At 37.3% G+C, this 12,426-nt stretch overlaps 1 long non-coding RNA gene across 1 annotated transcript; it reads right to left on the minus strand.

Moving 5' to 3' along the window:
• Window positions 1–3,359: 3,359 nt before the first annotated feature.
• LOC128822073 (uncharacterized) lies at window positions 3,360–12,208 on the minus strand. The gene is made up of 3 exons (XR_008441347.1): window positions 12,022–12,208; window positions 11,577–11,636; window positions 3,360–4,653 (listed from the first exon to the last, which is right to left on the minus strand). It is a non-coding gene; the product is annotated as an uncharacterized LOC128822073 (long non-coding RNA).
• Window positions 12,209–12,426: the final 218 nt, after the last annotated feature.

Genomic DNA, 12,426 nt, shown 5'->3' on the forward strand with positions numbered 1-12,426 from the left:
CAACCTACTCAGAAAATGCAGGAGTGGTGTTATTTCTCCAATATGCATTATTCATTCAGAAGGAGAAAGCTTTTCTTGTTGAAAGGAAGTTTGTTGGACTGAGTTGATGTGCCTATTACTAATAAATAACTGAAACATTATTTTAGTCATCTAAACAGAGAACAATGCATTTTATTTGTTTAAAAGCCAGAGCCAAGAGAATAACCAAAGGTTAATTTTGGTAAAAAAAAAAGAATACAGTAAATTCTACAGAAATACAAGTTTGTTGCAGCACATTTTTATCTGTAGAAAGGGAAGGGAGGAAAAAAAAGAAACTGTGTTCTGACAGTTTAGAGTACCGAAATTCTACTTTTGAAACTACTCTTTGTGAAAACAACAGGGCATAAAAGCCAGGCAAGAGAAGGCCAGGATCAACCAGAACAGCATCATAAAATGGTTTGAGTTGGATGGGACATTAAAGGTTGTCTAATTCCAAGCCCTGCCATGGGCAGAGATGCCATTCACTAGATCAGATTGCCCAAAGTCCCATCCAACCTGGCCTTGAACAATTCTGGGAAGGGGCATTCATGGCTTCTGTGGGCAATCTCTTCCAGTCTTTCATCACCCTTTGAGTAAAGAATTTCTTCCTAACATCTAATCTAAACATATTTGAGTTTCAAACCATTACCTCTTGTCCTGTTGCTATCTGCTCATATAAAAAGTCTCTGTCCCTTGTTTTTATAAGCCCCCTTAAGGTACTGAAAGGCTACAACCGAGGCCTCCCCAGAGCCTTCTCCAGGTGGAACAATCCAGAGAGTCTCAGCCTGTCTTCATAGGAGATATGTTCCATCCTTTGGATCATCTTTCTTGCCATCTTCTGGACCTACCCCAACAGGTCCATGTCTTCATTCTGCTAAGGACCCCACAGGTGGATGCAGCATTCCAGATATGGCCTCATGAGAGCAGAGTAGAGGGGGAGAATCCCCTCCCTCTCCCTGCTGGCCACTCCCTTATGGTGCAGCTCAGGACAGGATTGTCTTCTGGGCTGTGAGCACACACTGCTGGGTCACATCCACGTTTTGCCCAGGAGAGTCCCCAGGCCCTTCTCCACAGAGCCACTCTCAATGAGTTCTTCCCCCAGTCTGTACTCATATCTAGGACTGCCCTGGCCCAGGGGCAGCACTTTACACTTGCATTTGTTGAACCACATGAGATTCCCATGGACCCACTTCTCAAACTTGTCCAGGTCCCTCTGGAGAGGATCCTGCCTTTTGAGTGTCTCAGCTTTGTGTCATCTATAAACCTGCTGAGGGTGCACTTGATGTCACTGTTGATGTCATTGATAAAGAGCACCAGACCCCAGACCTCTGTCTGCCCTGAGAAACACCACTCTTCACCGGCCTCCACCTGGATGGTTCACAAGAGCCATTGACCACAACTCTCTGGCTGTGTCCATCCAGCCAATTCCTCATTCACTGAGTAGTACATCCATCAAGGCCATTTGTCTCCAGTTTGGAGACAGCATGTCCAGTGGGGACTGCATCAAAGGCCTTCAGAGGCATAGGTAGATGACATTGGTCAGTCTTCCCTTGTCAAAAGTTGCAGCCATTCCCTCACAGAAGACCACCAGATTGGACAAGTGAAATCATACTGGCTGCCTCAGATCATGCCCTTCTATGTGCCTTAATATATCTTCTAGGAGGATCTGCTCCATGATCTTCCCAGACACAGAGAGGCTATAGTTCCTTGGATCTTCTTTTCCTCCCTTTTTAAATATGGAAAAGCTGTTTCCCTTTTTCCAGTCATCAGGGACTTCATCTGACCACCATGACTTTTCAACTACAATGGAGAGTGGCTTGGCAAAAATATCAGCCAGTTTGCCAAGGTCCCTGATACATCCCATTGAGTCCCATTGACTTGTGGCTATCAAAGATTATCAGAGCCAGGCAATGGGCTGCAGAACAGGCTCTCAAGTGTTCATTGTTACATCCCTTCATGCTGGATGGCAGCAGGAGCCAGAAGTTCAATAGATCTATTATGGTTTAGAAACAGCAATACAGCTGCCCTTTCCCCCACAGTCGAGACAGACAAAAGGCAGAGATTAAGGGTTGAGATAAGAACAATTTACTGAAATCAACAATAAGATGAGAAAATGAACTGAAAAAGCATAATATTATCCAAAAAAAGTGTACAAAGAGAGGGTGATTTACATGCAAAATATGCTCACCCTGACCCACTGTAGTGCATCCTCAAGACAATGCTCAAAATAGTGACCCAATCCTCCCTGCCCACGATTTTCTTTCCAAATGCAATTGACACACCCCACCTTCTTGGAAATGAGTCTCTCAGTTCCACCCCAGCCGGTGTGTTCATGGCATAGAATAACAACCTAGACATGCCCACATGGCTGCAGGCTACATCCTCGCACGGCTAATATGGAAAAATTAACTCTGCCCTGGAAAAAACAGGACAGTATCTCACAGGACTGTGATTTGGCACTGACGGGTTTAACATGTGAAGTATTTTTTTCACATTTTACAGAAGCATAAATTTGGTATCACTTCCCCTGTCACAGGAAACCAACTGCATAGAAATTAAATGCTTTTCTTTTTGTCATGCTATCTTAACAGCTTTTTACTATTCTGCTTTTCTTAATTAATTCATAGGTAGAGCTTGAAAGTGTGGGAAGAAATATTTGAAAATACAAAGTGAATCTCTTCTCCAACATTATTTAGCTGAGGCTTTGATGGGAGTTCAGAGAGACTGGAAAGGCTTTTGTTCCCTCACTTTTACACGTTCAGGTAGTACAAACCTCCTCTCTGTTTTGTGCTACTTTGAAGAGTGCAACATAAATCTATCTCTCTGTCAGTTTCCCTTCAGTAGTATTAAAATATTTGTGATAATTTTTGATATTTAAATACATAAGAGAGCTAGATGAAGTAAATAAAATTATGATTTGATACTTTATAAATATTATTTGATATTTAAACATGTGAGTTTAAGATAAACTGTGTTGGCCAAGAATTTTGTTCCTAACATGTCTACCTGCTGTATTTCCTACAATCTGCTGCACATATGTGTTTCTGTAGTTATGGCAGTAGTGACATGTTGCAAGTTAACAAGTTGTTGTGTCAGTTTTGCATGACACACATGACAGTAAATGAATGGATAGCTGAACATTCTGCCTAGGCCTACTTGCACAGCTTTCCAGTGGGAAGTCCCTTCTGTTTGGCACTAATGCCACAGTGATGTATCATGGGTTTGATTGTAGCTGTGAATATTCATGTGATATTATGTATTTGTACTTCAGAAAGTGCTGAACTCATGGACTGTGAGGATTACAGATAACTACACTTTATTTCTTTGGGAAATCTGGGAAATCTATTAAGAGACAGAACAAAATACATAATACATTCAAAGATATTCTGCAGAGTATGACCAATGTAAGTAATGGCTTAAACAAACAAAACTGAAGTGCATTCAGGGGTTACACACTCACCCTAAAAACTAAGTATAGACAGGTTGGTATTTGACATTTAATACTTTTTTATGAGATGCTTAAATTAGTGTGTTTTTTATTATTCCCGGAGCACACATACTTTCAAGGCATCAAGTGGAAATAAGTTACTAAAAAGTAACTTATTTTAAGAAAACAGCATAGAAGAGTACAGTACAACCATCTTACAGTCTGCACATTCCAACACACATAGTCAATGGCAACTGTAGTGGTAGGATTAACTCTAAGGTACACATAGCCCATTCCTTCTAAGAAAAAACAGCCAAGACAAACATGGATGTGTGAGAACTCATTCTTACAGTAAAGTACAGGTAAGCTTTTCCATCTCAGCAGAGGAAACACTTGTGTAGGGTTAGTTTCTGTGGCATCATGGAGTTTCCCACTTCACAGCTGGTAATTTCAGAGGACAAGAGAGCATGTTTACTTGAGAGAAGTCTCTCTGCACACCACAGGAAAGCCACTATAAAATAAACTTTTAAACTTTTTTTTTTACCTTGTGGTTTAGGGTTTGGTGTTTTTTTGTTTGTTTCTATGTGTTTCTGACTTGGTTTGGTTTGATTTGGTTTGGAGTTTTGTGGAAGAGATTTCTTCAGAGTCCCAATTCCAAAAATTCACACATACTTTTCATGTTTTAGACAGAGCTTCACTTGTCTGTAACAATCTTGAGTACCCTTGAGGTCTGCATATTAGGTTTTTTAAAATTTAATTGTGTATTAATACATCTGCCTGGGCAACTGACAGGGTAGCTACCCCCATTGTAGGAACACCCCACTATATGTGATTAATAAGACCTGAAAACCCAGACCTGGCTGAAGAAGAAGAAAATGCTGGCCATGAACTGTATGCTCTTCTCCCTCATAATTGTGTTATTTGGGTATTGCTGATCTTTTCCTCCTCCTTCTATTTCATTAGCCTTGGTATCTCCTTATGTCTTCCTGACTTCACTGATGTCTTTTCTTTCATCATGGTGATTGTTTTGCACAGCTTTATAGCTTGCCTGATCTTCAGCCTTACCTCTGACCGCAGCTCCCACAAAAATTCTTGGAAAGGCACAAATTTTTCCATTTCTTTTCCTACTGGCTTCTGGAGATCCCTTGTCTTACTGAGCATGTCACTTGTCACTAGCCATGTCTTCCCATATCAAAATAAATATTTTCCTGCAACAGCAAGAAGGTAATAGTGTTATATTTTCCATGTTGAAAATAAAATGCTGAAAGTGCTGTCTGTAGTGAGTGCTTTAACTCATTCCTTTTTCTTACATAAACTTCTAGCTCAGTGTAGCCAAAGGAGTCAAGCTGGAGCATCAGACACAATGTGAAACTAAATGTGATTTTTGACAGGCCATAGAATTGTCTGAATAAACATGTTTTATAATACACCTCCATAGTCGTCAAGACAGAGTGGAAGTTGACATGCCTTTCATCAGCATCAAAGATCAAAATCCTAAAATGGTAGTAGAAACAGATCCCTAGTTGCTGCACCAACTACTACCCTTCACTGCCTTTTCAACCCTTTCACACATTTTTGGTGGGAAAGAGACTAACAGAGTGAGAAAAGAAGGTCAATAAGGGTGGTAATTCTGGCACCAAGTGAGCAAGCAGACTTTCACTTGCCTGTGAGCATAATTTTTGCAGGGTCTCTAGAACAAAATTAGGTTCCAAGAACTTTTGGAAGGTGACCTTGCATGTCAAATGATAGATCCTTTCTTTTTACCTGCTCTCTGTTCTCCCTCACTTAATTGTACTGATCCTTGTCCATTAAGCTGTGAATTCTTAAAGTACTGAATACAGTGAAATACAGTGAATATAATTCTTGAAGCATTTTGTTATAGTGGGTGTAAGAGACCAGAGTCTTATGAATTTTTTCTTCACTTCTTCTCTCTTCAAAGGAGCAGAGCAAGTCTATGTCCGAACAATTTCTGGGATCAGAATCGCATTTACCCAGTATGAGACAAACTTGCCTGACTAATGACTTAAACAGCTATAGCCAGGGTTAGGCTAATTCTTTATTCTTTAATTTGAATAGATAAAAGTCATGTGTCTTGTAAATGCTCGAGTTGCTCCATCAAACAGAAGACTAATAAACCCAAAGAGGTCCTATGATTTATTAATAGGGTTTAGTAAAGCCAGTTTAGTGCTGAGAATGGAGGGAAGGCTGAAAAGTACAAGTCTTCCTCTTCTAGCCATCTTATGTAATGCAACCCTGTACATGAAGAGGAAGTAAAAATTCACACTGCTGGCAATCTCATACACCATTGATGTGTCATTGTTGACATTCCTAGAGAATTAATTTTCCCAGCTTGGGTGTGTCAGCTGTAAGGAAATAAAATTTGGATTTGCTATTCTGGTTATTGCAAATAGAGATCTTTACTATTGGAAGCTAGCCTCCTAAATACCCACCATTTGAAATAGTGCCTCCTTTTCATTCACAAACTAGACTTTTTGTGTTCTTCAGCACTCTTAATTATGATTTTTTGGGATATTTTGGAAATTTTTTGTAGGATGGCTTCCCCAGCATTATGCTGCACATATGCTGCCTCAGAATTGACCTCTTGAAGTTCCAAAGGACAGAGAGAATAGAGGAGATACATGGAGGACGTAGAATGGGCATAGGTATGTATGAGGAAGAGGAAAAGGAAAAGAAGCGGAAATAATTCTAGGGGAAACTAATTATACTTGTAGACTTAGTCAGACCCTGGTGTGTCATTCTCCCAGGAATGCAAATACATATCTTTTTGTTCTATTGAGTCAATGTAATTCTGTATACCTGTGGCACAGTCTGTCTAATACTATTCTCAACCATTTATTTTCAGATGGAACTTCCCACAGTTGAATGGTCCTTAACTTTAAAATTTTCACTCTGGTTTCATTCAAAACCTCATCAGCTCATTCTTGATTGCTTCAAAGCCTGAAATAATCCTTTAGCACAGAGCCAATGTAAACTTTTTAAGCAAAGTAACTGGGGGAAAAAAGTCAATTTGCCAATTTGTCTAAAACGGCTTTTTCCTTTTTATATTCCCTAGAAACACCTGCAGGAGATACTGAATTATAATTTTAATAATTACTAGGTCATTTTGTCATACAAGCTTCCTTTGGTTGCCACATTAATTACCAGATAGCTACAAATTAGGAAAAAATTGCTCTTAAAAGCATTTACCATTTCAGCAAACAATGACATTATCAGCACTGCAATTTTATACTCTCAAATTAATAACTGGAATTATATGCTATTTATGCCATAAAAGTATGCCAGTGTTCAGGTAAACTGCGTCCTAAATTTTTATGGTTTTTTTATTATACTGATTTCCAAAATATATTTAGGAATTTGCAAATCCTAATATCATTTTTAGTGTCTCAGATTCGTTGAAAAAACAGTTGAACTATTGACCTAAGAAACAAACCACAGAACAAATTTGTCAGATTTGATGAAATAACTCAGATATTTACTTGCAGGCAAACAGCAGAGTACTTAGCAGGATAAATTAGTTATTTAATTTTAATTTCTTTATGCATAAAATAATGCAAATTAATTATACTAAATAAATGGTGGTTCTTCTCTTTCTTTAAATGTTTATGTCCATTACCCTGTTCCTAAATACAGTCTAAAAAGTTACTTTTAGAATTTAAATCTCATCCATTCCATTACTAGGGGCTAAAAGGTATCCAAGCAATTAGGTAAATGTGTTCATATGTGCTAAAACAAGTCAATCTTTAGAAAGTGATGCTATTTTTTATCCCATGGCCAAACATTCTCTTTATTGACTCAAAAATTAGAAGAATCAGTAAGAAAAAGATACTTAAATAGGCATTTTTTACATGATAAAATGGGACAAGGTGCTCTGTCATAAATAAAAGGCATCATATGTTGCTGTCATCTGGCTTTCCTGATAGGCTACTTTTAGCCTTTATTGCATTAATTTATTACCAGTATAATTTTTTTTTAATTCTGATGTGGAGCTATGCCTTTTTATTTATAGTAAAGACTGTTCTCTTAATTACATTGTTAAAAATAGCTTTATGAATGGACAGGAGCACAGAGTATAACACAGTGCAGTCTGGGTTAGGGTCATCAACAGATTATCTCCAGATCATCAGGATTATGTGATTACCCCTGTGAAATGTAGGTGTGTTACAAATTAAAAATTAATCAGATTTTTACAAAAACTATTATTAAGTCAAGATAACAAATGTTGGCCTACATATATTTAAGCCATTATGTATTTTAGGATGGATTTGATCAATAATACAGCGAAGTACAAAAAGAAAGCTCAAATTTTTAAAAGGTCTTGCACTGACTATACTGAGTAGTCTTGGTATAGGGTTTTGCTGTTATTACCCTTTCCATTCCCAAGTGAATTTCAAATATGTCTTTATCATGACCATTTTTCCCTCCTACAACACTCTTTCAACACTTTGAACAAAGCCAACTTCATTTTTTCTTGGCAAGTTGGAGATTTGATTCTCCTTGGACTATAGAACAGCAAAAGGCTCCAGCATTTCCCCAGCTATGTGAAATTCAGTGTAATGGAGCAAAAATGTTGTTAAGGCAAAGAACTCCTTTGGAGTTCTTGTGAACGAAAATGCCCATTCCTAAAGATCTCATGCTCTGACCAGATGAATCAAGTCCATTTCAAGGGATTCTCCAAGAAGTCTGGCTCATAAAAAAACTCTATTCTGCAGCAGCTGAGTGCAAAATTCACTGATTCCTCTTCTTGGGAGGAAATTACTTGATGAAATTGTGGTGAAGACAGAATTCTTCACTGTGCACATTTATACACACAGACACAAACTCTTTCTGCACCTATCATGTAACAGGAATTACCTTTTTAATGAGGGACTGGAAAATAAATCTAAACACCTTCAAAATTACAATTTCCTTGCACTCTTCACTAGGAAAACAATCCATGTTACAATGGTATTGCTAACCTCACTTATTTAAATAGGATATGTACTGGAAAAAGGAGGCACAGAGATGTTTAATACTGCTCTGACTGTGCAGTATGGGACGTCAGCCAACAAAAGGAATTACATGAAAATACTGACTTAGATATGAAGGTCAAATTTAGTTCAGTCAGATTTACAATGAAACAAATGTGAAATCAATGGAACCATTCAGAAGAGACAGTTGAATGACATGAAAATATATGAAAATAATATATTTCTGTTCTTAATCATTACATATACTCCATGTGAAGGGAATTATATTTCTCTTGCCCAAATAATTGGGCCCAAAGTCTGTCAGTTAGCAAGGTTAATAGAGAAACACATGAATGGACCATAATGGAGTCAACTTGAAAGCTCTTTTGGACATGCTTAAAAACTACTCGCTATTTGTAACTTACCTATGTGTGATTTATTCATTATTTCACTATTTTTAATGCAATCTAATTACTATTCACATATCTATCACTGAAGATTTTTTCTATTATTTGTTTTAATTTGCATGCTACCTGTGTTTTTGGCAAAATAATTTTGACATACTCAGATATCATCTTTAGGAAGCACTCTGTCAAAGTCAACAGCTGTCAGAGCAACGTCAGAAGTCCTGGGAGAGACTGAGGGGTCACACGTGATTCAGGATTTGCTCCTGTAATAGCCTGTTAACAGTGGTCATGAAATTCTGAATTATTTGTCCATAATGACCGGGCCTGAAAACTTAAGTTTTTTGGCTCATGGCCTTGCTAAAATCAGGCTGCAATTTTCTAGCTGTTTAAGCTAGAAAATCTTATGTGGACTTTGATAAGTTAAGAGCCTTCAATCTGCAGTGTATACTACCAGCCGTTAGATACTACTACAGAATTTGAGAATGCCAGCACATCAATGGATATATATGCAGAATCTTCCATGCCTGCTTCCATGCATAAAAGGCTTAGTGGCCTGGACTTCACTGCCATATATTCACATTTCAGATTTTACAGGGAGTCATAGGCAGTCATATATTTCACTATTGTGATATATTATTAACTGGAAAGAGAACATCATTGCTATATAAAAATTTATATCTCTTACCTTGTTGTTTTCATTATTAGAATTTTTATTAAAAGGAAAAGTATTGGCAGACTACTGCTGTGATATTTTGGTTGCTACTCTGGATAGGATTACTGATACCATTTCATGGCACCAGCATACATATCTACAGGATTTATTACTCAGCCCATGTCCGCTCTTTTATGGATTTCATCCAAGAGATATTTGAATACCAAGCTCTTGAAATGTCTCCCTTGTGATGATTCAACTGCACTGAGCTGCATCAGCAAATAGCAGTAACACGAGGCAGCAACTGTTACATTCCACCATAGTTTGATTCAGAGCAGAATTTTTTTAGATGTGTTCCACTGTAACCCTTTTCTACCCATTAGCTAATGCAAGTCAAGTCAAAATATCCGTTTAATGGCTTTAAAAAGATTCTGGTATTCCTCTGAAATTTCATCTTACAAATATGAAAAAAATAGCATTGGTGTGATTCATCATGTGAAGGATAATCCAAATGCACTATATTTTTTTCAAGTCATGTTTAAGTACTTAAAGAAAAATAGTTTAAGAAATCTTAATTATCAGAATATTTTTAAAGGTACTTCAAGATATGTAAAATCTAGAATGTGAGGCACAGAATCTCTATGCAACTAGCATTTTTATTTACGTATTCTGTTTCAATTATGAACTGAGGATATCGAATAACATTCAGTAAGCCTGCTGCATGCATAAAAGTACTTGTGAGTGAAAATTTGGACGTGGAATAATTGACACATCATTAAATATTTGGCTCTAAGCTTTACACTGGTAGGTCAACATGCAGTGAATATAAAGCAGGTTAAAGGAGGAGGTCAGTATACTGCTAGTTCACTAATCATCCACTGGCCTTTTACCAGAAACAGCACGTAAATCTCATTAAACTGCTCTTTATCTAAGTGGGGGAAGAATGTACCTCAGCTGCCTTCATTGAAGGACAAATGGCATACAAGCGCTAAAACTCTTACTGCTCACAGTGGTAGAGGCAAAGAACAAAAATAGAAATACAAATAGCATCTGCCAGGTGTCATATTGTAATTTTTAAATAATGGAAAACACTGGAACAAGAAAGGACAGTGGCTAAAACCTGGTGACAGATATGAATGAATCATTCTCAGTTTTGTAATTATAAAGTGCAAGTCTCAGAGCTGATAGATTAAAGTCAGTTTTACCATGGTACAAGTTTCCACAGCACTGTATGAACTTCAACACTAAATTCTGTATGTCAATAGTAATTAATTTATAGATCTTGTTCTAGGAAATTATTAGCTGTTCTGAGCTACAAAACTGATACACTAGAGGTGGGGTATTACTTGGAAACGCTCTCTAATTATGTACTACAGCTTAAAGAGTGAAGTAAATCCTGTTTATGGTTGTTTTTTGAAAAATTACTATCATTACATTGTCTCTGAGAAAAGTACAGGAATAACAAAAAGAATATCTTAAATGCTGTGGGGGGGAAAGCTCATTTTCTACAAGCAAGCCTCTCATTAAAAAACCAAAACAGTACAAGAATGTGATTTCTTATGTAAAGACATTGCTGCAAGGAAGGCTAATGATACCCTGGGCTATATTAGAAGTATTTTCACATATTCTTTCCAGAGAAAGGGTGTGAAAATGATGAGGGGAGAAGAGAATGCTCAAGGGTAATGTCATCAATATATATAAGTATATGAAGGAAGGGAAGAGGTGTCCAGGCTCTTTCCAATGGTGCCCAGTGACAGGACCAGAGGCAGAGCCAGAGAAGATTCCTCGTGAATGTAAGGAACAACTCTCTTTATTGTGAGAATGACTGAGCAGTGGCCCAGGTTGCCCAGAGAAGTAGTGGAATCTCCATCCCTGGAGATTGTCAAAAGCCATCTGGACATGGTCCCAGGGAACCAGCACAATATGACTCCGCTTGAGCACAGAGGTTGTATCAGATGTCTTCCAGAACTGCCTTCTAACATCAACTATTCTACCTATGAAATACATTAGAATTTGAAAAATATCTCAAAAAGAAAATAAAGCCATTTCTGTAGTTTATATGGAATCATATGCTGTTACGCGTTTAGAAATGAAAATTTTCTCACCTAGAACTGCTATAGCCATATGCTTCTTCTCTTGACAGCAAATTATTTACTTCATCAGTTCTAAAATCAAGCATACCAAAGGAATGAATGGGAATGAATGAAACATATTAAATTGACTTATTGTACCTAAACACATTTTCTGGTTTATAACTTTTTTTTTTTTCTAATTGGTATGTTGAGGGAGGTTTTATTACTTTTCAGAAAGGATGTAGTACAAAGTTACAAACATGGGAAATCAGTCTTGAAGAATTACATCCATGAAGAAAATACTAAACATAGGTTTTAAAGAAGAAAAAAGAAGCCCTTCTCCAACTGGACAGAAATGCAAATCTTGTGAGAAGAAACTTCAGTAACTATTTCATTTTTAATTGCAAGGGAAGTAAATATATTTATATTTGATGACTATAAATTCAATTTAAAGATGACAGGCAGAAAGGATGCTCACCTCCCTGAGCAGAGAAACAAATAGGTTCACTAGAAGGTAGTATTTCCTATGGAGTAAGCACACTGTCTGTTGAGCTCTGCAGCAAGCTGATGTGTAGGGAAATTATTTCCATCATGAAACCACTGGTGATCCATGTGGTCATGATAACTGATCACAGACATATAGGGAAGAAACAATGTAAGCCAGCAAAAACAAAGATATGGCATTAAAAAATGTAATGTTAAATTGTGCAAAAAAGGGGGGAAAAGGCCACATGAAAAATAGAGAGGTGATAGAAGTCAGTCAAAGTCTGTAGGAAAGAGTTTGTAGTAATGCCAGGAAATAATAGAGTCTTAGGTCTGCAAAATTATTACAAGCTCCCCTTATTACAAGAGGATCTACATATAAACTAAATTCACAATCTAA

Source organism: Vidua macroura, chromosome Z (genome assembly GCF_024509145.1).
Source record: "Vidua macroura isolate BioBank_ID:100142 chromosome Z, ASM2450914v1, whole genome shotgun sequence".
NCBI lineage: Eukaryota > Metazoa > Chordata > Aves > Passeriformes > Viduidae > Vidua > Vidua macroura.